We start from the raw sequence: 27,198 nt of genomic DNA on the forward strand, positions 1-27,198 counted from the left end.
AACTATAATAAGTGATTTTAAGAAACTCGTTTTATCCAATTTCAATTAGTTAAGAATATCTTTCAATTAATAATAGAAACTTTAATAAAAAATATAATACCATCTTCTACTAAGTTCAGCCCTTTTTTTTTATTTATATATTTATAGTGGAAGGTTCTACATTTCTTATCGGAATAAGATAATGAGTCTTTGGACTCCCTGTTATGTAATAATAATAATATGTAAATAAGCAATTTAAAAATGTCATTCCATAAGTATTTATAATCAGAATAAACAAAACTTAACTTGATTTACATATTAGATATCGTGTACATTCATTTTTGACTAGCATTAATAAGGAATACAAACGAACATATAAATGTAGCATCGGTGGTTCAGTGGTAGAATGCTCGCCTGCCACGCGGGCGGCCCGGGTTCGATTCCCGGCCGATGCAACCTTTTTTTTTTTTTTTCAATTTATATATATTAATATTTCCTCTTTTACTACTCCATGTCTTTTTTACATGTGGGGCTGGTGATTATGGAAAAATCCGAAAACAGCTTGAAGTTCTATAATTAAGTAATATCTGATGACGGCAATAACATTATGTGCCTAAATCAAAACGGGTTAACAAAATTGATGTTAAATGGTGAATAGATAATTAAGCAGGATATAAAATTCTGGTAAGAAGAGTAACAAGTATAACAAGAAAGGTGAAATTAGATTATGAGAAGAGACTAGCGAAACATATGTTAAGAAAAATCTCAGGGAGTTTTTCTGTTATGCAGCTAGCAAGAGAAAGAATGATTATGGGAGGATAACTCTGCTGGATCGAGATGACCAAAGAAGTTATTGTGGAGTGACCATTCTGCTAAGGTTTTTCACACTGATGGTATGATACTGTTCTAAGGAAACAGAAAGTTGAGGAATCAATACTTTAACCTAGTTCCTTGAAGGTGAATGAAGTAGAAGTCTATGATTGTTTAATGACACTTCGGTTGACTCGGTTGTTTAATGAGAGTCTAGTGTCTTCAACAATCCCTAATGAGTGGAAAGTGGGCAAGATTGTTCCATTGCATATAGGTGGAAGAAAAATAGATGTTTGAAATTACAGAGGAGTTTGCATTTCGATTAAGGTCTTGGAGATTTGGTCAGGAGCAGAATAGAGGATTAGGTGGATAAGGAAAAGATCTTGTATAAAGGGTTTATTAAAGGGAGGTCTTGTTTTTCAAATTTACTTACATTTTATAATAAGGCGACTACCGTTCTGGATAGCGGTGATTCATATACAGTGATACTTCTGAATTTTGCAAAGGCATTCGACAGGCTACGACATAACACGCTGGTGTATAAGTTACGGCAAATGGAATTGGAAAATCAGTTAGTTGATTGGATGGCAAACTAGCTTTCTAATAGATACAAACGGTTGTGTATAGAGGTGCCACGTCTCTCAAAAGGAGAGTTACCAGTGGAGTCCCACAGAGTTCTATTCTAGGGCCACTGCTGTCAATTTATTAATGATATTGCGAGTGGTCTGCAAGCTGATATTCAGCTTTTTGCAGATGATGCTAAGCTGGGAAAAGTTATTAGAAATCAGTGGCGGCCGGTGAAAATTAAGTGGGGGGTGCTGCCTAAACAAAATAAGAAAAATAATTCATTTTTCCCTAATAAGTAACCAATTTATTAATAAGTAAATTTACATTAATAAAATTTTTATATTTTTTGCGCACAAGCATATAATTTATCTGTACCGACACTGCTCAACGAGAAGTGTCGGATTCACTTGTTATGTGCAGTGACAAGTGCAAAGGAATATCGGCGAGTTTAGCTGTAACTGATCGAACGTGATAATTCAGACACTGCGTTAGATCGCAGTGCATTTGTTTCGTATAACGATAATTTTTCATGTAACGATAATTGAGAAAATACAATTATTTTCATATTCTCAACAGTGACACTCGACATAATTCATGATTGCTGATTTTTTGTATCCTTGTATCTATAATAAATAAATAATTATATGTTATTTTAACAGAATAAAATAAGATTTACCAAAAAGCAGTGTCAGATTCACTTGTTATGTGCAGTGACAAGTTAAGAATATTTATGATATGTAAAGTAACTACATGTGTATGTATAAACATGGTATATGTAAATAGCGCTGTAGCATCGGTGGTGCAGCGTAGAATGCTCTCCTGCCAGCGTTCGATTCACAGCCGACGCAAGTTACTTTTTTTTTTCCTTTATATTTTTCAATTGTTTATTTATACATATATTATTTCATATCTCCTGCTTTTTATTTCTCCATGTATCTTTTACTGTGATGATAAATATATTTGGTTCTTTAATGCAGAACGTGCATTAAAGAATCAAATAAATAGCTAAAAGAAAATGCACAGTGTTACTATTTTCGTAATGTGATGATTTTTAGTTGTGTAACGAAACTAAATTAGTCTCTGGAAAATACTCGAAACGGTTACATTTCTCCCTGACTAGTTTAATCATAGTGAAATCAAAAATAAATGGATAAAAAAATTTAATTCATGATCCTAACTACGAAATATCACCAGCCTGTTTAGTTGTAATAGTTAAATAAATCTCTCTTTCATTTGCAAATAAATTATCTAACACACACACACACACACACACACACACACACACACACACACACACACACACACACACACACACACACACACACACACACAAAGTCTTCCTAGAGAAATTTTTCATACGATTAATGCTTGAAATAGAGTGCGGTCTGATTTTTGCTATAAAATATAAATCTAATATAATGGAGAAAGGGGTCCACGGAGCCCTCAGTGTAAAACTTCTGACATCTAGAAGCGGTGCTATATCTTCGTTATAAAATTTTGGAAGTTTCCAGATATCAGAAACAATGAACATAAAAAAAAAAAAAAAAAAAAATAGAAACATTCTAATATTACAAAATACTTAGAAAATTCGCTGAACGCAACCTAATCCAGTTTGCGATATAGGGCTTATGATTTCAAATTTTGGCAGAGTAGATATTATCAATGTCAAATTAACTTTTAGGCACGCATGGTGAACACAGACAATTTACCTATGCCTCAAATTATAAAAGGAGCTAAATATCTAAGTTTACCTCTAAATAATGCGTACTTTTTGAGATTTAGATTAGTATAATAAATATTTAATAAACGTAAAAATAATATTTTTGGATATTCTATCTAAGGAACGTATATATATATAGACTGAAAAAAATGGTCCTGCTTAAAACAGGAGGACCTTTTTTAGTGAATGATTTACGTTTTTAATCCACCATAGACACTAGTTTCGATGCGTTTTCCGCTCCTGATAGCATTGTATTAAATATACTGAATTTAACACGCACATGCAAGTGACATTGTTGTGTTTCGTTGCATCAGACAATCCGAATAGCAAATGTCATGAAAATAGGTTAGATTAACATGATGACTAATATTTTTATTTAAAGGTGACAAAGGATATTCCTTATGCGTTTTGAAGTGCATTTCTTAACAATGGCTTAGGTAATCCTTCCACAAATGGTATTAGTTGCTTGGGCTGAAACAGCTTAAAATTAATGCCAAAGAAATAAGGTCGTGAGGTGAGTGTATTAGGCCTATCAACTCATGGGACCACTTGTTGGCTTATGTTTCTGTAACAGAAAACTTAGTTTAAAAAATATAAAAAAAAAAAGATTGACATCCATCAGATAGGATACTTCTGCTTGAGTTCAAAAGTTCAAAGTATTCTTTGCATTCGAGCTTAGCTTTTCCAACCAAAAAACTGCATATTGTTATCGAAGCGAACAGACGGCTTTGGTAGACGAATTTTGATGAAATTAGGGCGGAATGAAGAAAGCCAGTACTACCTATGTATGAGACCCCCCCCCCAATCATACACTGTTTAATAGAACACTATTATCGATTGTTGTCTGGTGGAATGATAAATTAATTTCAAGTTTTGTTTAATGGTTGGTTTATTTACCTGACCAAAACAATTTAATTAACATTAGACCGTATCATTTTCGTTAGACTGGTCACATACCAAATTCCACCAATATACGAAAAGCATGCTGGGGATCCTATCTATTTCTCGAAATGCTTTTCTACCCAACTTTTATCTCCTCTTCTCACTGGTGAGTATGATCAGTTAATGAACTGGAGATATATTTACATTACGACGTCTACTAAGGCACTCTAAGCTAAGTTCTCTGTAGGCTTAGTCTCCCAATTTCCATACTCGTTTATTAGCAACTTTCATGGAGTGGTGGGTTTGTAAATCAATAACAATTTTAGGCAATTTATCTTCAGAGAAGATGTAAATTTTGTGCTACTTAGTCTTAAGTAGCACAAAATGTCTTGGGCTCTAATACCTAAGTAATTATTAACCAGTAATTAGTTTCTTAATCTGAATGCGACGCGCGCGCACACACACTTGTAGTTTTGTACACTAAGGATTGTATATAGGGAGTGAAGCATACATATTAACAATGTTACGATTGAGTTTTTGATCAACTTACAGAAAATGGACGAACAAGAGAGAAATTATAATTATTATTTCCCATGCTAAGCTTGCTCACTACCAGTGGCTACAAACCCAGTCAAACACGGACTTTTCATGCCACTTCAGCAATCCAATAATTGAGATGGTAGTTGCACAGTTTAAGATGAGAAATTATTGGTCATTTAAGTAGAATCAAATGGAATCCTTAAATGAAATAAACCTAAATGAACAATTCTAGAAGGAGAGTTGCAGGCCCATCGGTCCTAGTTTATTCTTGGAATAAACTAATTGATTTATACATCAAAACAGCGCCTTTAAAGACAAACTTGGTTACTCATTCTCAACTAATCTGTTTTATTACGGAGACAGTTCTGAATGTATACAAACCAATAAAATTAAACCTTAATAAAATAAAATAACAAAGCGGGATTTAAATTGAAATGGATAACATTATAATTTCTCCTAAAACTGGTTACTTCGTGCAAACATAACAGCTCTGTTGGTAGTTCACCGTAAATATCAGGCATGCATGCGGAGGCGAGAAGGATGTACACATATCTAAACAAATAAACTTAAAAGCAGATCTTCGATAGAACGAGAGCTTAGTCATTGGAGTTCGTAACCTCTCTTTCACATCAAATATTTACTTAAGCCTGGTTTGCATGAATGCATATTGGCATACCGTGTTCAGCATTTTCGATTACATAATAAAAGAAAGAAGAAAAAAAAAAGTGTTTATTTGCAATGGGAATTGTCAGTAACAATACAATCGCACGAATCTGTTGGATTAGATGATCAAAAGCGTCTAGCAGAAAAGTTTCAAGCAAACAGACCCGCTTATGTTTGCTAAAACATCTTATATACTTATGAACATTAACAATAAAGCACGCTATTTTTATTCGTGTACTCGAACAAAAATTGCCTTAACTAGAATGATCCCTGGTTGTAACAATCATTTCTAAAAAGTTATTAACTCACACTCATGCCTTTCCGTTCAGTCCTGTCCTTATTATAACTAATAATAAAATCAGTTCATCCTTTGCTTCATCATCATTGTAGGAGGCAATTTAGACCTGAGCAGCATCCTATGTTACTCAACAAACCGAACAGTCAGGTCAAACTCTAAACGCTCGCGAATATCATCGGACTATTTCTTCATTCCACTCCCACACGCCATTCCCCCCCCCCCGTGTAATTGGATTTCATCGTAAGAAGCACTGCGGTTACATTATTGCTTTTTTTTTGGGGGGGGGGGGAGAATAGGGTTTTTTTTTTTATTGTGCGAGGCAGACAGACCGGTCAGAAGAATATTCGCAATTTACAGACATAATACGCTCGCCTTATAGCCTTAAATGTTCCGATGGTAATTCAATACAGCTCCAACCGTTTTATGAGCTGGTTTGGAGTGTTGCAGATGTAACTGTGTAGATAGCTATGTTTGAATTATACGAGGGGGGGATGCTGAAAAGTTCTGATAGACACCTAGAACAAAAATGATATTAAAGCAACTGATATAACCACGAGATGATGTTCGAGCATGTTTCATCAAATTGTAATTGTAATAATAATAATAATTCCTTCATGGTGATTATCACAACTTTTCAGCACCCTCGTGCGATTTGATGTGGACAGTATTATAATACTCTGCGATGCCTACGGCCCAGAAAAGATACATTGCTCAAAGTCCTTTCTAGACTCAGAATAGGCAAAGAATTTTTTAACATAATTTGCTTCCTGATATAAAAATATGAATTGATATTACAGTCATTCGTTAATCCATTTTGATTCTTATTTTTTTTTTATGTCAATTCAGCCTATGAAAGGAAGGTAATTTATAGTACATAAATTTATAGGATATCAAGAGGCTAAAAAATTATTTTCAACAAGATGATGGATTACCTTGACAGTATGAAAACAAAATACAATTTTTGCTGCATTTTTTAAAATTATGGGATAAATTTTTACGCTTATTTAAATTAAATACATTCTTGACCTGTAAAATAACCCAAATAAGGACTTTTTATTTGTTATTTGTCTGACTCCTTGCATATTTTGTGGGCCCAATGGTATCTAAATTGGTTGCTCAGCAGCTGAAGCAACTGAGACGAGGCAAGCCTAATATGTCTGCTGATTTGCGTGTTCTCCAGCTGGACCCTCTGTATGAACCCTGTTAACTCATTTTCGATTGAAAAGCCCTTATACCACCTTCGCGTCATTTTCCCCCTCAGTTGGAAAGACTGTAGTTCCAACAGGGGAGGGAGAAAGAGCATATGTCCCGACACTCTGGAAACTGTACCACGGAGGTAATCCGGGAACCGATGACGTAACTACCCACAAAATCTCTCAATGCAGTGGGGTTCCCCCCTAAAGCTTACTAGAACCAAAAAACCTTCAGGCAGGCAGACAGTCCTATCAAAATCTAAACGAGTTCATCTATAGCGCTCAAGGAACTCGAAATCACAGCAAATCTGCGTTTTACTGAGAGAGAGAGAGAGAGAGAGAGAGAGAGAGAGAGAGAGAGAGAGAGAGAGAGAGAGAGAGAGAGAGAGAGAGAGAGAGAGAGAGATGAAATAAATGCCATTTCGTACATGATATTTCAGTAAAGATGCACAGTATTATCAGTATAATATTATGTCGATTATATAATAATAGTGATAATAAATCTTCTTCAAATATTAACTTGAAGATCACACACGAGCATTTAAAATTCATTTTGGATGATCCGGTCAGCAGTCAAATGTCAGTTTTTCTTGGACAATCAATTATTTTTAGCCTAAAATTTATCACGGGAATTACATCTATAAATACCAACAGATCGGAACTCCTTTTTTTTTTTTTTTAAATCGGAAACGAGTTATTTATATAGCGAAATTGAAACCCGACTTACTTATCTAGTACGCAATAACATATACATGTGTAACAGTGCACACATATATAGTAAGAGACAACTGCTAATTGTCAACTTAGACCAGCGATGCGCAAACTTTTTCAGGTTTCCGGCCTTTTCTCATTTCCCTGCTCTACCGTAGCTCCTCCTCGTTTATCTACACCTGCTTCCGGTTCATCATAAACTGCCAGTCGACTTCATTCAGTTAGTATGGGAAAGAAAACATGAGTGTGATAGCTGTAATTTTATCAAAAAGTTAATATGAGAAATTATTTGAAAACTGGATTTCTGAAAGCTTCTGCGTGGGATTTAACTAAATATGACACCACTTTAGTAAATGCTTCTTAAAAGTTATTTAAAAGTTGCTCGAGTCATAAGAAAGTATACATGCTTTTTTTCATAGTTTGCGAAAAATAATCTTTCGTCAAGATCATTATTTATTTCATTTAAAAATACAAATCATTATATACTTGTGTTTTCCACAGACTTTTTAATCGACCTATGGTATGTGCGCATGCGCAAATATATATCCAAGTCACACGTTTTACTTTTTTCAATGTTTCGCATGTCAGCATTTAGATGGCTGACACACGCTGAAATTATTATTATTATTATTACGGGCAACTCCAAGGAGTCCTTAGACTCATCAAGGAAGGCCATAAACATCATGTCAAGAACAACTATTCAACATCCACAGTATCTATCATACTTTGCCTTGAACTCATTCACAGTCATGGCACTCACAACAGACTCTGGCAACTTATTCCACTCATTCACCACTCCAAGTAAAAAAACCAGTTCTAACAGTCTTGCCCAGTTTCCATGGATGGCCCCTAGTCCTCTCACCACCAGTCCTGTTCTGGAAAATATCCTCTGAATTAATCTTATAGAAACCCTTTAGTAATTTCAATGTCTCAATCATATCACCCCTTTTCCGCCTATCAACCAATTTCTGCAACCCACAAATCTTCAACCTGTTCTCATAAGATTCATTCCATAGACTGCTATCATCTTGGTCACTCGTCTTTGGATCCTCTCCACCTCCTTCCCATTAAGAAGAAACCCTGGCGTCCAGATCTGGGCAAAGTAGTCAAGATGGGGTCTTATCAAGGTTCGATACAGAGGAACAATAATTGGCTTGTCAAAAAAGTATTATTCAGTAACCAAGTGATTTGATGAACTGATTTAGCCACTTTTGCAATGTGCCCCCTAAACTTCAACTCCCTGTCCACCAATACTCCCAAATCCCTGGCCTCGTCAATCTCCTGGAGTACAGTTCCACCAATGTGGTATACTGCTGCTAATCTTTTCATCCAAAAATGCATAACCTTACACTTTGCCACATTAAATTGACATCCATTCTCCCTAGCCCAGTCCAAATGATCTGAGATCTAGTCACGTGCTTTATGCTAGATGTGTTATGTCCTCTCACTCTCTCCTTTTTTTTTCTTTTTTTTTGAATATGAACCTACCCACCAGCAAAAAATTTATAATTTTATTTTATTTTTCTGTCTTCGCAGTCGCAGAAGTAAATTTTGATACGACATTGTGTTCTTGAAATAGACGTATGAAATCATGGTTTTCAGCATAGTAAGCAACTTTCTAACAGAAGGTAGTGAGTAGTTGCCCAGTACCCACAACCTGTACATCATAAAAACTAATCTCTCTTCAATATAAGGTAAGACTTCCTCAATCTGATGTTAATCCAATAGTGGAGTTCTACTACTGTTATCCGACCTCTGTTCTTTAACCTATTTTCTATAACCTTTACTACTGCATTGTGCTGACAAGTGCTCCAAGTGTGCAACAGCAACGCCACTGCGCAACATGAGACAAAGTTTCTATACTGTTACATCTCCTCTGCAGTTGTTATCATCACTTCTTCTCGCTATATGCGCTTGAGATGTTAAGAGAACTGATTCTCTTAAGTAAATCTGTATATTGAAATCCAGGTAGGAAGTGAGTTACAATCCCTTGATGTTGAAAGGGAAACTGCTGCATCATTCAGTCGATGGAGCTACATTAAAAATGAAGCTCCGTCAACTGAATGATGCAACATAAGCCGAGGAAGTCTCATTATCCTTCCATCAAACGCCCATCTACGTACGTCGATAATCACCCTTATTACATAAAGTCCTGGGATGCAGCAAGACAATTCTGAAGAGAGAAAGTTGATTTAATCTGAGTTGCACTGCTCTTTAGTCCTTCGCCGAGATAGTAGCTGGGAATATATCCTCGAGACAGATGGCATTACCTGCTGCAGATAGGTCTTCTACCATAGATGCCTGTATTTGCATCATATTTCTCTGTTGGATAATTTACAATGAGATCTGATTGCTGCTATGGTTAAAGTAGGCAGACTCTGTCAAAATTCATTGTTGTAGGCCTATAACTTTAGTAGCTAATGAGACACTGCAGAAAGCAAAAAAGTATCCCCTCTTCAACAGCCCATCACGCATTTGCACAATTAGTACAAATTTCACAGTTAATGAAATTTGTACTGTTAATAGCATGTTTTGCAAGGCAGTGAACACCAGTTACAGTCCCTTGATGACAGAAAGTTCTTTGATATTCTGGATAGACAGTGTCTCTGAGATGATGGTCCCTGTTGAATCAAGATATTCTGAGAACTGGATGTTGTAGGAACATGTGAACTTCTAGAAAGAATTACAGTAATGCTTGTGTTCCTTGCAGATTTTTGCCTAGGTCTGCTGGAGTAGTAACGGCCTTATTGCAAATGAGAAAAATATACTGTCTCTGTAATGGTTGATTGTCAACTCTATCTTAGAATTAGTTGGAGATCTAGTGGCTGATCTTCTCATAGAGGTGACGGAAGTTACTTTGCAGAGACAGATGACAAGGACGTCGCCATCAAAGTCAAGACAGGTGTAGTGTTCCATGGTCCCTCCATACCAAAGCGAGAAAGGATCCTCATTCTGCTTGGTTGAATTCGTAGCGAAGGTGAGGCTGCTAATCTCAGAAGGGAGAACACAATATAGCTACAAGAAGGTACGTGTGGCAAAGTTGTGTACTGGGACATTAGTATTAGTACAGTGGGCGGGCTAAGAGACAGCTAATCTGGAAACCATGCTCTGGAATAGCTTTTTTTTCAAGCTGCTTCAGGCCACCAATAAGGAGAGTAGTGGTGGTAGCAGTCTCAAGGTAACAGGATGAAATTCATATCACCTAAAAACATTCACACGACTACACTGGGATGCGGAATCATCTCCGCGGCTGGCCTTGAAGGGAATTTCTGTCATCTGGTATCACTGGGCTGAAGGGAAGTAAAGATGCTGTCCAAATTTTATTCGAAACTGACCAATTAGTTTTGTGTTTCAATTAAAAATAACTATATCCGCTTCTAGGAATAGAGTTTAATATGTCCCTGCAAAGAATGAATTATTGAATCAAAGAGACGAAAAATCTCATTAGTTACTAGAAGAGATTTTATACACATGGAACAACTAAATTTGGAGATCCAATGAGGTAACAAAGAGGATTTCAAATGTCTTTTGATACACTCTTTTCAGTGCTATTAAAAGGGTGAAATATTCATTATTTTCGAAATGATTGCACTTTTTCCTGTCAACTTACTGATATAGAATGATGCAGTCGGAAAAATACATTTCCTCTAGTTGGAAAGATCTGAGCACCCACAGAACAAGTAAAACATAGAAAGAGACAAATAATTAATAAAGCTGGTATGGTCAGAAGTCAACCGAATAAATTTATATGGAATAAAAGAGAGATTAGTGAAAACATTAAACAAGCCGCATACAAGACAGTGTTCAAATTTTAACTTACCGATCTGAGATTTGGGTTAGAAATAATAGTTATCAAAGACTACAGACCACAGATATCAGAGTTCTAAATGCAGTTAGGGGAGTGAAAAAGTGAAAGATGGCATTAATAGCAGAATCGTATTAAAAATGAAGACATTAGAAAATAACTTGACATTTTCAGCATTCAGGAATGTATGCACAAAGCTAATAATCTAAGGTAGTATGACCACTTAAACAGAATGGGAGAAGAAAGATTAGCAAAAGTTGTTTATGCCAGGATGTCAGGAAAAAGACTCAGAGGAAGACCAAGATCGACGTTAGAAATGTCTTACTGTAGCCTGAAATATAAGATGTAACAATACTAGAGTTCGGACAAGTAATAGGCTAATTTGAATATTTTAATAGTGGTGAATATCGCTAGTTTCTGTGTGTTTGCAGAATTTAAAAAAAAAATAAAATACTTTCAACTACTTAACATGTTGATTTATTGGTTGTAAGTAAAATATAAGTTCGTTATTTTTGATCTGAAAGAAAAGAAATGTAATATGGTAAACCACATAAACTGTTTAAATGCCGTGTGGGTGACTTCCCTTTGGTCACAAACGCTTAAAAAATGTTCATACACAGAGAGAGATTTTAGTTAAGCAGTGTAATAAGAACAGATACAGCAGCGATTTTCTTAAACTGTGGGTCGCGACCCTACTCCCCTCTGGGGGATCGCAGCAAACATTGATAAATGTGAGTACATTAAACATTTATTATATTATAGAACTATTGAAATTATACATTCCAACATTTCATTTCATAAACGTCGTCGAGTATGATTGGATTATTTAAAAGGGGTCGTGGATAAAAAAAATAAAAAAAAAAGTTTAAGAACCTGTGATCTACAGTAACAACTTAAGATTTTTTTTCAATTATAAAGTTTTAAATAAAGCTTTGGGGGTTGGGGGAAAAGATTGAAATTAAGAAAGAAAATTATAGATATTCGATCCTAATAAGTCAACAACTCGGTACTATTAAAATTTCAAATACAGTATTTCGTAGTTTCTGTGAAATATTCTAAATTGTTGGAAGAACTACTGATCAAAACGAAAACACAACTTGCTATTAGTCCAATACTTTTACTGAAACAAACCAGGAGACAGGGTACAGATAGCACAAATTATACGGCCGAGATTCAACGGAGCATGAATACTGTTGAGAGTGTCGATAGGGTTCACAAAACAAGAATCGGAAACAATAAAAATGCTGTAGCCAGCACTACCACTGAAATTCTATTGAACCGTACAGAATTAAAAAAAAGAAAAAAAGTATTGATGGCGCTTGGTTCGAATAGTATTCCTCTATCTCAAAAGCAAAAACCTCCAATGGTCTGTTACAGTTTACGTTGTTTTAATCGAACACTAAAGTGTTATGTGATAATTTTTCCCCTTATCTTAGATCTTTTCTTTTCAAAATAGATCTGAGAACACTGAAGGTACATGCAATATATGGTGTATTTATTAAAGGAGTCCATAAGAAGCTTGAGTGCAAGTTACGGGTTAAGGAGAGTTTATGAGATTGACATTTACAAGCTTGAGTGCAAGTTACAGGTTAAGGAGAGTTTATGAGATTCGTGGCCTGAATCTAGAAGGTTGGTTAGGACAGAATCTAAGAGTCGGAAGCTGAGAAAATTGTGAAATCTTAAAATAGGAAGGGACAGTGACCTAAGAGCTATACTTCACCATTATCTTCCTTAACGACGGACAACCATGTATGAACGGTGCATAAAAATATATACTTATTTTTACTGGAATACAATATTATAATATAAATCCCACCACTATAAATCATTGCAGCATTATATTTTCATTTTCCACCTAACGTTTTAGAAGGGGTTTTGTTTGAAAACACGTCTATATAAGCGTATGTGATTATTAAATATTCGATATTAACAACAACAACAAAAAAGGAATGTTAGTATAATCCCATAACGTTATTCAGTTACTGTTAGCCTCCTGATGAATACACTGGAGAGATAATAAAAGCATTATTTATAGCACAATGATTCGAGCTTAAAATGACAAGTTAGACGATGGTTGGTCTGAAAAGGATCCAACATAATTTTAAGTCAGAAGGTATCAAAAACTGTTTTGAAATTTAATGGCTACGGGAAAGAGGGGGGGGGGGATATGTTCAAGTGACGGATGATGTTGTCGTCATGAAAATCCGATTTCCACATGGCGGCAGACCAGGAAGAAAAACAGTAATTTCGTTGGTCTTCCTTCACGACGTAAATTCGATCCTTGACGCTACTCTCAGAGGCCTCGACCAATTAATTTAGTTGCAATCGCTGGCACGTGGGCTTTAACACACCGGCCACGCGACACACGCACAGCTATTTCCGATACTTGTTATCTCGGAGAGAGTACTAGCGGAGCAAGAAGCAGACGAGTGGAGAGGGAGGGGGAATAGATGAAAGGCGGAGATGGCTGTCAGCTTAGGAGGATCAAAACAGATGGTCGGCGATGAGTGGCACCGACACAAAAGGGTTGCAGAAGAGTGGAAGTACTGCGTCGCTTTGATATTTTTTATGACCTGCCGAATCCAGTCGACAGATAATGACCATCTTTCCTGCTCTGTTTTGAAATCTCGCCATCGCGAGGTTAGGACCTCAGCATTATTAAACTGTGAATTGTTAAAGGCTAATCTACTACAGCTAACACAGAAATTAATTCCTATACAGCTTTCATTTTTTAATTTCTTTGAATGAATACTTTCCAATTCTTTGAGAAAAACGAAACGGAACTCTTGAAAAAGTACAACACGTAAGTGACGTGTTGTAGTCGGCGATGTGAAGAGGCTCTCGAATTTGAAATTGAATGATTAGACGTCCGTTTTATTCGCATTATTCTGTTTCCGATACAAGTTTGGAATGCTTCTTTTTTTGCCTAATAATTCAGAAATACTTCTTAAGGTTACCGCTGGGCAACCAACCACATATATCTCTGTCAATGATTCATGTTCCTATTCCTCTCTGCCATCCTACTCAATTCATCACTGTCCCTCTCTCTCTCTTTTCCTGTAACAAGCATGCTTCACCGTATTGCACATCTTTTTTCTTTCCATCAATCTTCACTTCCAGACTGTGTTGAGAATACGAATATGTTATTTACCACCAACATTATTTCTATTTAGATTTTCAAACTAAAGTACGATAACCTACTGTTGAAAGAACTGTAATATTTGTTATAGCAATCCATCAAATTCCACGGACGGTTTATTCAAGTATTATTTCGTTTAAGAAGATGAACTGGGTGTATTCATATTTAAATACGATTAGAATTTAACAAAATCACAAAGGGCATCTAGTTCCAACAAACTGGCATTAGTAACAATAAATTTGTTTGCTATTATAAAAAAAAATGTAAAAAAATCAACGAATCACACCCACAAAATACAGAATAACCCCCCCACACATTATTATTATTACACATTTTTCGAATATATGTCAAAATCGTCTACATTTTTTTTTATTCTCCAAATGGAGGTGACAGCGCTCTTTAGTCCTAACTTTTTGAGAATCGGTTAGCAGCCGGCTATGTCTAGTAGAGAATACGGCGCGCCCTGTAATCCTAGCTAGTGTTAAATTGTGAATGAAACTATGTTGTGTAATTTATTTTTTTTCTTCACATTTAACATTGCTTATTATGATTGCTTTATACAAATCATAATTTGTATAAAGATTATTTATTGTTCCTTAATTAAGGATTACTATTTAAATATTTATTCTTAACTTAACCTACTATTAATTTATTAAATAATAATGTGTAGAAATTTATGATAACTAAATATATATGTAAAGTAACGAAAAGTGTATTATAAATAATTGTATACGTAATGAAAGAGCGCTGATTAAGTAGCTCAAATATTCTGTATATTCTTATTTGTGAAAATTTAACGTTATGTAATCACTTATGTAAGAGTAGAGCGTTGTATTACATTAGCGAAATGTTTACGTTCATGCGTTGTCATGGAGACGCATGAAATAAACAAGCACGAGTCGAAGAGTTCGTGACCTTCGGACTGAAAGGAAAAAAAAAAAGAGAAGATTTTTAATTGGAGAGGAAAGAGGAAGTTTTTGCGGAGCGGGAAGGAAGGTAGGATACAAGCAAAGGAAGTGGAAGAAAATTATAAGTTCTCTAGGGCAGAAATTCATGAGAATAGTGTTTAGAAGTGAGCCAAAACATAGTGAATCATATACTTAGCTGCAAGTGAAGTCAGCTGTGTTGTAAAAGGAAGATTAATGCCGTAACCGGATAAAGAACTGGACATTCAATGCAAAATTCTGATTAGTTCCAGTTAGTCTTGGATTACGTCTTAATTCTGTGTTGCCCTGAGAAGAATATAATGAACTTAACTTGTTGTAGAAAAGTAAACAAGGAAGGATATCAGTGCCTTGTTGATGTGTTTTTTTTAGAGTAGTGAAGCGCAATTAACAGTAGTTCAGTTAATGCGTTGGAGAATTTTATTTAATGTGTTCCGCTAGCTCAAATAAGTTAATTCATAAGTGTGCTCGCAATAAATTGATGTATTGAAGATTGTATCTGGTAAGAGTAGTCATACATGTTTGTTTATTCTAACATTAACTATAGCGTATCTTCGAAGTTCCAGGTCCGAAATAAGATTGCTTGGAATAATGTCTACCTTGATTAGTGCCTGCTGTGAATTTAAACATTAAGTACAACTGATAGATATGTGGAGACTGATTAAATAAGAAGTTTCGTTTTATTAACTTGAGTTAAGAAAGCTTGTGATTTTAAAACTGTGAATTGTATGTGAAAGTTTAGAACATTGAATTGGCATGAGTGACTTAGCAAGATGTATTAAGTTGATTGTATTGTTTCATTTTAAAGCAGAATTCTTGTATTTGTTATATATATCATATATTAAATGTTTTATTTTGTTAATCTGAATATTGTGTTTGCCTGAATTCCTTTTTATTGCACCGTTCATAAATATTCGAATCTTGCGGGTGCCCCAAGTAGAATAGTAAATAATTCGGCCTAAATGAGAAGACTGCTAACTTAATTAAGAATTGATCCTACTATTTTATATAGACTAATCTAAAAAAAATAGGGTGGCGCAGTATAATTATAAATTTCCCTACTTTTGGATCAGTGATCAATTTGCAATTAGTTGTTATATTGATAAGAGTGACTTGAACCAAGATGGCGGATTTAGAACATAGCATGAAAATAGAACGCCACGACACTAGTATTGTGTGAATATTGTATGGTAAAAATCCAAGATATCTTCTGGAAAAGAAATCTTATCAAAGATCGATTAATTTTGAAACCTGCTCAAAAAAAAAAAAAAAAACTCTCATTAATAAATAAATAATTATTCTACCAAATCACCAATTATATTTATGATTTTACACGTACATCATTTATAACTAAGCAAAATTAGAAAATAAATATACTTTCCAGTTTTTTTTTTGGTTGGTTTTTAAATTGAAAATTAAAATTTGAAAAAATCTCAGCATGCAATGACGAATTCTAATTTTAAGGTTGCCTAGAAAAGGACAACACAACTTACTTCACTGTCCACATGACATACGTCTGATTCCTTCCCAGATGGCTCAACAAATTATAGGCGATGTTTAGTTATGTGAAAGTTTTTTTAAATTAAAAATGATTTAATATTGTAAAAATAGATTAATTATATTTTACGAAAATTTATTTCATAGTACCTGACTCCAAACCAAGCGATCGATTCAAAATTGCAAGTTTGACCATCCGTGACCTATTCGAAGAAGTGCTACCAGTCACAGGTTTCTTGTAATACTTAGAATAGCATGACACGAACAGAACCTACCAATGGTTTCTGTCAGTGGCGTAGCTGGGTGGGGAGTAGTCCTCCCCGCGCGGCACTTTTCACGTGAGACAATTTTATTTTTCGACGATTCTTTTATTTATGTAAACTTAGTCATTTTTATTACTTAATAATTAGTTTTTAACAACTATACTTACAACTAAAATAAACATAGTGTTTTAATTTATTTCCCTATACGTCGTTTTGACTTTTTGTAGTATTTTTGGTGTGTATTGAGAGGAGCATCAAACTCAGGAACAGCTCCTGGCGGCAAAAGCTCTAGCTACGCTACTTTATGTTAAACGGAAATTTATTTCAGTTTATGTTAAACAGAAATTTAGTTCAAGTTTTTACCACTTTCTGAGAACCTAAGTAAAATAAGTATAGATGATAAAGAGAAACAAAACAAGAATAAATAGTTTTTCATACATACATCTTCAAGGCCCACCTTTCCTAATTGGGTTGTGGGGGCAGCAGCTGCAAGAGGAACTTCCAATGGTCACGATCCTCAGCCACCAAGCTCAGGTGTTCTGGTGGGATTCCCAAACGTGTCCACCCAAGGTTTTGGATATAATCTATCCAGCGAGTCCTTGGCCTTCCACCCTCTGGCTTGGTAAAGAGGGCCTGCTGAGGGAGCCTTTCTTGTGGCATTCTGACCAGGTACCCGTACCAACGTATCTGTGATCTCTCAACACGAAGAAGCAACGGCTGAGTATTGAGGGTTCCCTAATTGCAGAACTTCTGACTCTGTCGAGTCTTGTCAGCCCCGCAACCCCTCGAAGGGACCTCATTTCAGCCGCTTGGATTCGTGCCCGCATTCTTTCAGTCATTATCCAACTCTCATGACTATACGTGAGAATGGGGACATAGACTGTATTGAAGACAGCCAGTTTTGCCTTCTGGCTTAACTCCCGCTTCAATACTACCGAACGGCCAAGCTCCGGCAATATTGCTCTTGCTGAGCCAATCTGAGTATCTAGCTCTACGTCCCACTTTCCATCACTCGTGAATATGGACCCAAGATATTTAAATTTCTCCACCTGCCTCAGTGGGATTCCACTCACATGTAGAGTGCACTGGGATGGTTGTCTCGAGACCATAAATGTTCAGTTTTGGCCACACTGATCTTCATTCCAGCTTCTGCACAAACAGCTACAAACCTATCCAGGGTCCGCTGGAGGCCATCTGTGGTAGAGCTAAGCAGAACTAGGTCATCTGCAAAAAAGCAGACGTCCAATGCTACATCTTCCAATTCTGACACACTCACTGCCTCGGCTGTGCCCATCAATCCAGTCTATAAATGCTATGAAAAGTAGGGGTGATAGAACACACCCTTGGAGGAGGCCAATGGAGACTGTGAAAGGTTCAGACTTTGCGCTGTTTACCCTGCTACAAAACTCTGGGAATTCATACATGAACTTGATGGCAGCTAATAGTTGGCCATCCACTCCATACTCCTGTACTACTTGCCAAAGCTTATCCCAGAGGAACCCGGTCATATGCCTTCTCCAAGTCCACAAAACATAGTTTTTCATATCTTTCGTATTTTTTAAAGATTTCTAACAAAAAAAAAGGGGTAAATTTAAAATCTAGTAATTCATGCTTGAAATACAGACACAACGTATTTTATCATTCGCCTTCTTCAGCACTTGCGTGCTGAAGAAGGCGACCTTTCTACCCCCCCCCCCTAAAAAAAAAAAAAAACTTAGTCGAAATAAATTCATTCTTAATTTAAATAGACACCAATTACTGAGGCACCCGCACATTCATACCAAATTCCTTTTCAAACACTTTTCTGCCAGTTAACGAACTTGATCTCAGCAGAAATGCACTGCGACCAAGTGATAGACAGCTAATAAGCCAAGACTTTTGTGTTATTAACACTAACGACGTTACTTTGCTTTTCTGTCGGAGCTCAATCAGCGACACTTACACATCTTTCCCCCCTCTAATCACCCAATACCGGCTAGTAATTGCTCACCGGAGAGCATCAGCTGCATTAACTTTACATGTCTGTCTATTCAAGTTTTGATATCCCTAATTAAAGCCGATAACTTTATGTTAATAGGCTCTTTCGACTTTTCTCATTTAATAAGTCACGCGAACGGGACTGAAGCAAAGACGCAGAACTAATGGCCAGAATAACAATGATAACCATATCTGTTTGAATATCTAAGAGATTTGTTGTTGTGACATTCGCATTACAAAAATCTCACAAGAGGGCGTGCATGTGGTTACAAATTGTATTTGTCTGAATAACGAAGAATACTAATGCATTTATAACACGAATTAAAGGAGAAAAAGAAAATTTTACTGGAATGCGTATTGAAATATAAATGGCTATAGTCAAGGATCCAATATAAACTCAAAGAGATTCAAAAGATAATACAAAGATAAACATGCAAGCATATACTGGTTTATACTGAAAGATACTGTTAATTACTTTTATAACATGCGACATGGAAAAAGCAGTCTGCGTATATAATGATCGACTAAGATAACATTTATTTCAGATGAAGAAAAAGATGGCGGCTCGTGTTGTAGTGTTCAGTGTCGTGTATTATTGATAGTGAATTATAATCGGGTTTGATATGTTTTTAGCGATTTATAGTTATGCTTAATCATTAGGGTTAGTAGTTAATTGCTTGCTACCATAATTAGTCACATATTTTCCTCAGTGCTTTATCTAGTAGGTAAGTTAACCTTTTCTTTCTAAAACAACGGCGATACGCTAGGCTTACTGCCATCAGCATCGCCATTGTGTTATAGAAACTGTCTATTACCATAGTGCGGTGGAAATGGACAGCATGTACTGCTCCGCAGAACAACTTGCGGATCCAATCACAGATGTACCGTACGAGGACCTCACCTTTAAACAGCTCCTGGCCATTTTCAAGCACATTGGAAATCTGCTCCACACAAAATGGCCTGGCAAGGTAGTAGTTCATGAAATCCAAGAGGTTGATGCTGACGATGCTCAGCTTCTTGAACTGCTTCAGGGCGGCGCTGCTGAGGAATCAGCGGGGGCTGATGATCATTCCCGCACTGACCATGCTGATGCTAATTTTCAGGAGGTTCGCGCAAGCAAAAAGCGAAAAACCGCGACCTCTGAATCACCAATAATGGATGTTGTAGTAGAAGATGGCTCTGCTGCAGACTCTCCTACCTCCGCAAGGGAAAAGATCCCCCCGATTATTCTGCGTGAGAAGAAAAAATGGATGACAATAAAGAACATGATGTACAACCTAAAGATTTCGTACAACAATGCAAAGAATATCACAGATGGTGTCAAAATCCACCCCAACACTGTCTCAGACTACCGTAGGTTGACAGCAGAACTGAATTCTAGAGGGGTCCAGTACCATACTTATTCGCTCGGCTCCGAAAAAAATCTTAAGATTGTAATTAGAGGCGTACCTGAGGATGTCTCCATAGATGAAATCATTGCGGATCTGCACTCGAATGATTTACCACCAATCAAGGTCAGCAGAATGACCAGGAGGGACAAGACTCCAATGCCACTGGTGCTGATCGAAATCAGTCAAGCCCACAAACATATATATGACTTGACAACCATCTGTGGATTGAAAATCTCGGTAGAACCGTTAAGGAAGAGAGCTTCTACTGGGCAATGCCACAGATGTCAAAAATTTGGGCATGCCCAGAAAATGTGCAGGGCAGAGTTCAAGTGTCTGAAGTGTGGGGTTGGTCACCCAACGAACACCTGCTCTAAACCAAAATCTACCCCGGCTAAATGTGCCAATTGCGGCGGCCCTCACACATCCAACTACAAAGGATGTTTACATAATCCACGTAATAGGAGGTCAGAAGAGGGAACATTCTCTCCTTCCATTAGCTCACCTACATCTGCAGCTACTTCACAGTCTCCTAAAGTTCAGAATAAAGATTCAGAAGCCCATCTGCCGAAAACTGAGTTCCCTCAAAAAACAACTCTAAAAAGGCAGTCCAGGTCATATGCGGATGTAACCCGCCCTAAACAGACATCCCTAGAACAGCCAGCTTCACGCCCAAATTTGACAGCTATCATCACCGCGTCCCTGGCAAATATGCTATTAGATTTCAGCAGATCTAATCCTTCACAAAGTTCTACTAACAGATTCCTCAAAGACACCCAAGTCATCATTTCAGCGCTCACTAATGAACAGTAAAAAATTAAAACCAGAATCCTTAGAGATAATAGCCTGGAATGCCAACGGCTTAAGAAATAAGATCCTAGAACTTAAAAATTTTGTCCATAGGCATCGGCCAGATGTTCTATTACTAAACGAAACACATCTAAGACCAGCAGACAATCCCAAAATCTACGGATATCAATCATATAGAACTGACAGATCAACCCACAGAGGTGGAGGCACAGCAATTTTCATCAAGAACTTTATCTCACATCACTCCATAAACCTTCCTCCTACCTCCACTCTTGAGGTCACTGGCATTGAAATTCTCACGAGCTCAGTAGGCAAATTAAAAATTTTTGCAGCATACCATCCACCACAAAAATCATTACTATCTTCTGACTTGAATGCCATATTTGATACTGGAGAGCCTACCATTGTGGCAGGGGATCTAAATGCCAAACATCCTACCTGGAATAGCCACTCCACTAACAAAAATGGACAGATACTACAGAACTATGCTGATTTCAACAACCTTCACGTAATAGGCCCTGCTGATCCCACCCATCACAACACTTATGGTAGGGCTGATGTATTGGACATTGCCATACTGCAGCACATTAGACTCCAATACAATTTAATGACAATCAATGATTTATCATCAGATCATAACCCAATACGATTAAAATTAGGAAATCTTGAAAAATTATCTCCACCCCCTCACTCATTTATTCCCTGGGAAAGGCTCTCCAAGATGCTTCCAAAATATATTGGTCCTGTTCCCATCATTAAATCAAAAGAGGAAATTGAGATAGCTGTCAAAAATCTAACAGAACAGATCACAGCAGCCTGTGCAGCAGTTACTACCCCTGTAACTACCCACAAACCCAACCATCTGCCCGAAGATATTATGAATCTGATTAGGGAAAAAAACAGGGCTAGGAAAAGATACCACAACACTAGGGCACCACAAGACAAGCGGATCTTAAATAGGTTAAATTCTGCAGTGAGAGATGCACTCGCAACTCATAGATCTCAACTCTGGGAAGAAAAACTGACCTCCATCTCCACTGATAACCACTCTGTATGGAATCTTATCCGTAAGATCAAGAACAAAAACAAACCTCTTCCCCCTCTACAAACAGATTTAGGCCTCATCCACACTGATGCTGAAAAAGCCGAGGCAATAGCGAATCATCTTGAAAAACAGTGCAAACCTGCCTACGACCACCTTGACATTAGTCATATTTACAAGATACACCGTAATGTCAGATATTCGCTCAATTCTGCTCCCACACAATCCACTCAAATCACACCCACCTCGCCTGCTGAAATATATGCTATTGTTCAGAAATTCAAAAATAAAAAGGCTCCTGGACCCGACGGTATCTCCAACAAAGTTATAAAACTTCTACCTCGCAAAGCTATTGTTCATTTAGCAAACATAATCAACTCCATACTTCACTACAAGTATTTCCCTTCCTACTGGAAACTGGCGTACATAATACCAATTCATAAATCTGGAAAGGATCCCACTCTGCCACAAAATTACAGACCAATCAGTCTCATCTCTAATCTCGGAAAAATTGCTGAGAAGGTAATTCTTACTAGGCTTCAAGATTCAGTACTCCAGTTAAACATCCTGCCTGAGGAGCAGTTTGGCTTCAGACAGTTGCATAGTACCACTCAACAAATACACAGATTGGTGGAACATATCATTACAGGTTTTAACTGGCGTCAATGCACTGGGGCTGTTTTCCTAGACTTAGCCAGTGCATTTGACAAGGTTTGGCATTATGGTTTGCTATACAAGCTTATATCATCCGGTGTTCCAATCGGAATCATTCAACTCATCAAGACATACCTCTGCGATAGGCGCATGCAAGTGAGATTAAGTGGAGTAGTGTCTGCACAGAAACACATCTTGGCTGGAGTTCCACAAGGATCCTTATTAGCACCGATCTTATTCTCCTTATACTTGCATGATATCCCACACAACCCATTATCTTCAATTAAAGCTCTTTACGCTGATGACACGGCGATATTGGCCAGATCATTAAAGCCTCATTTAGCCATCAAGAAACTGCAAGAAAACCTACTACAAATAGAACAATATTTTGCCAAATGGCGACTCCAGGTGAACCCTCAGAAGAGCGTAGCCGTCTTATTCTCTAGAAGATCAGTGCTTCCTAATGAAGATATTCTCCTGTTTAACACAAAAATTCAGTGGAAAACAGAGATCAAATATCTTGGTGTAGTAATGGACAGAAAACTGACTTTCAACTCCCATATCAAGACTCTCTGTGTAAACACGTCAAAAACCATAGCCCAGCTCTATCCGCTAATAAACAGAAACAGTAAGCTGAGCACCAGAATCAAACTTCTCATATATAAACTGATGGTTCGTCCAATACTCACCTATGCCTCACCGGCCTGGAGCCATACTTCAAACTCAAATATCATTAAATTACAACGCATTCAGAACAAGTGTCTCAGAATGATCCTGGGCGCTCCATGGTTCGTCCGAACTGTCCGACTGCACCGGGACACGGAGGTCCCCTATATCTACACCTTCATGCAGACTATAGCAACCAAATTCTTTTCAAAGGCAACTGTGCACCCTAACAGACTGATCCAACTGGCTGCTGACTATGATGCTATGGACTACTCGAAGCACAAAAGACCTAAAGCCATCCTCAAACCCCTCACTGAGGATTAATCTCCTAGCCTGCTGAGGGCGAGCAATTAGCTCATAAACTCTTTCTACTCACAGTCTCTATTAAGATAGCCGGGAATATGAAAAGCTTTTGCTTCACCCGTTAAGCCAGTAATGTTACTAGTTACATTTATTTCATGAATTGCACTAGAAGATATATCTGCTTGTGGATACAATGTACCCCACAAAGAAAATCATACTCCAGAAAGTCAGCATGCGATCAATGAGTGCCTCCATAGCGTAACTGGAAGAACGAATGATAATCCGCCCTACGATTCGAAAATGATTGATTCTCGTTGTAACAAAAGAAATCTTTATATGGGATTTTTTTAATTGATGATAATTCAGCCGATCTCATACGGGAGTAGCAGGGTTTTTTTTCTCGAGAATTCGGATTTTTCATCCCGCATACAGGCAAATCGACTCTAATAGACACATGCGCTTATTTTAAAATCACACAATCATTAGTAATGGTAGATCGCGTTGTGTGTAGTTGGTGAATTGTGGATAGATGTTTAGACAGTAGAGACGGGTTGTGTAGTGGGGGTGCCCTCCCGCGATGAGTTAGGGGTGCCACCTAATAAATATACTAATATTTATGTACTAAATTAATTCAATACTTTCATTTTATTTATTTAGCTATGAAAATTATTTTAAATTAAAAATAAAAGCTCTCAATGTAGTCTTTTATACTTTCTCCGACATTTGCAATTCTTCCAAGTTTCCACTCGTGCCAGGCATGGAGGTCTGTCTACAACTTCCTCTGGCGTAGTTCCGCCCACTTTGTCTATATAACTTCTTAGTTAAAAGGAAATAGGCTGGTCTAACAAAACGGACAAACATGTCAGAAAAAAAAACAAAAAAAAACTCACTTCTTTCTGTTTGTAAGACGTATACAGCAGTTAGGTTCTTATGTTTTATTTTAATTATCCCCCGCACTTTTTAAAAATTTATTTCATTTTCTTTTTTTCAATTTCTTGCGAGTCGCATAGCCGTAAAGATCAGCAATTTCCACCAAATCGTACAGCACGTATGCGTGTGTTACAGAATCACTTGCAGAGTTCAGTTAATTATATATCAAAAGGTATTTATGAAAATATAAAGGCTCTCCAAGACAGCAGAAAAGACCCACTTTCTAATGCCTTGAGAAACAAAAGCCCTGGCTACACAATACATACACAACCGTACACAGGTCACACTTCGACTTCAATGCGTCAAGTATCCATCATTAATATACTGCACACGCCTGGAGACTATACGAAAGGAGAAAGACAGAAGAATTAGGTTACCCTATTAACCTACCTGACCTCGACTATTACAACACTGAAGATAACTTTAATGCAACGTCATATAAGGATTTAGCTATAGAATTCTTTGGTTATGATGAAAGCATGTTCGAGCAACCGAGAGGCTTATTTATCATAAACAAAAAGAAATACGTGCCCAGTGAACAAAATGAAAAGTGGATCTAATAAGCATTTTTTAAAACGCCGTCACCCTTTGATTGCACACAGTCTTCATTAGACTATAAGTTTAATGCAAATCTAGTTTTATATTATGGTTAATGGATAGCATGAGGAGCATACGCTCAGCCGGTTTCGACGAAGCCTTTGGATGGGAAAAAATCTGGGTTCGAATCCCGTGTCAGGGCTTTTCAACAGAAGGTGAGTTAGCCGGTATCATATAGAGGTGAAAGGGGATGAGGGGGGGGAAGAAGAGTTCTTCCACGAAATTCTGGTTTTTACATTACACAAACCGCACAGGAAAACATATGCAAGTTAAACACACAGTATAGGATAAAATTATACTCTTATAATTAAGGGCCTACAGCCTTGCCTTTAAAGCCTTAGCACAGGCCTATCATCAGTTGCATCAGTCTTGGGACTGGTAGCTCAGCAGCAATTTCCTCCATTCCGCTCTGTCATTGGCTTTCTTCTTAACCTCAAGCACTGCTAATTATTAATATTATTATTTGATAACACAAAGAAGATAATGCCTGATATAAGTTTGATCCATACACAGTAAATATATACTGATATTTTTTTATGGACTTTTCTCATTTACACTATAATGAACAATTATATGCTATTCAGATATACATTGAATAAAATCGATTATATTAATATAAATTATATTTTAAAAAGATTTATGAAGTCAAAGGAAGGACTCGATGATTTTTCCCCTAATAAAATGCAATATTTAGAAGAAAAAAAGCCGATATATATATTATTGAATATATATATATTCAATTATTTTTAACATTTTTTTAACATATATATTTTTTTAACAATTTAATAATAATAATAATAAATATATATATATATATATTATTGAATTGTTAAAAATATCCTCTAAATCTATAACAGCATTGCTTATCTCCCGGAAGACAAGCTCATCATTAACAATCGTAGTGAATAGGTTGCATTACTTCTTGTTGTTCTTGACCGGATTTAAATTGGAACAGTTCACACATTTGTAACTGACATCAAGTTCATAAAACAAATCTTGAGCTGCAAATTCCAACGTTAATTCAAGAAATGTAGGTAATGATGTAAAACCTATTCGATAGGATGTATCACAATTAAGGCTAAGCGCTCGTCAGTACATTACACAACGGCTTTTTTTTTTCTTTTTTTCTAAATGCTCGTCGTCTAGCAATAGTGTAAATTCTAAAATCGATGTTATTATTCGGTATATAATTGTGCTCATTTCTTATACAGCAAAAATAAAATGAAACTATATCTTTCGCTAAGAAAATACTGAAATCTTAAATAAAACAATAATGCATTAAAAAAAAAAAATCGAGAAATCATTCAAGGATAAATTATAACACTTCACCCAAGGTTATACTGCTATATTATCTTCTTCATACGACTATTTCTTCAAACATAAAAATATTAATGAATGCTCTACTGTTTTAAAAGCTGTAGATATTTGGTGACTTTGGCAGTTGCTTGTGTTTCCTATGCTTGCGACGCTGAATATACGTGGTTGTTCTTGTTCTACATTGGCTCAAGCAATTTGTCAGTATTGTGTGCACAAGAGACATGCCTCTCAGTTAATGTCAATAACCGTGGTCTCATAATACCAACCATGCTTCCCACTAGAATGAATAATGACTAACCCACTATTAATATTCAGAACATCAGTGGTGCAGGCATTTAACCTTATGACCGAAATGCGTTAAATTTTCCGAAGGGATGCATACTGTTTATAGTTACGGTTTTCGTCGATTATGAAAACTGTTATCGATATTTTGAACAATAATTATTAATGACCAGTTTTTGCTGCTCAGTCTTCTAAATATCTAACGTTTAAGGCGTAATAAT

At 36.6% G+C, this 27,198-nt stretch overlaps 1 protein-coding gene and 1 non-coding gene across 2 annotated transcripts in view; one reads left to right on the top strand and one right to left on the bottom strand.

Moving 5' to 3' along the window:
- Positions 1–27,198, bottom strand: part of LOC150097640 (serine/threonine-protein phosphatase 4 regulatory subunit 4-like) — a 296,902-nt gene that overhangs the window by 230,272 nt on the left and 39,432 nt on the right. The window lies entirely within an intron of this gene.
- TRNAG-GCC (transfer RNA glycine (anticodon GCC)) lies at positions 364–434 on the top strand. The gene has a single exon. It is a non-coding gene; the product is annotated as a tRNA-Gly (tRNA).

This window comes from Typopeltis vanoorti, chromosome 17, assembly GCF_054136105.1.
Source record: "Typopeltis vanoorti isolate ZY-2024b chromosome 17, IOZ_Tvanoo_1.0, whole genome shotgun sequence".
Classification (NCBI taxonomy): Eukaryota; Metazoa; Arthropoda; class Arachnida; order Uropygi; family Thelyphonidae; genus Typopeltis; species Typopeltis vanoorti.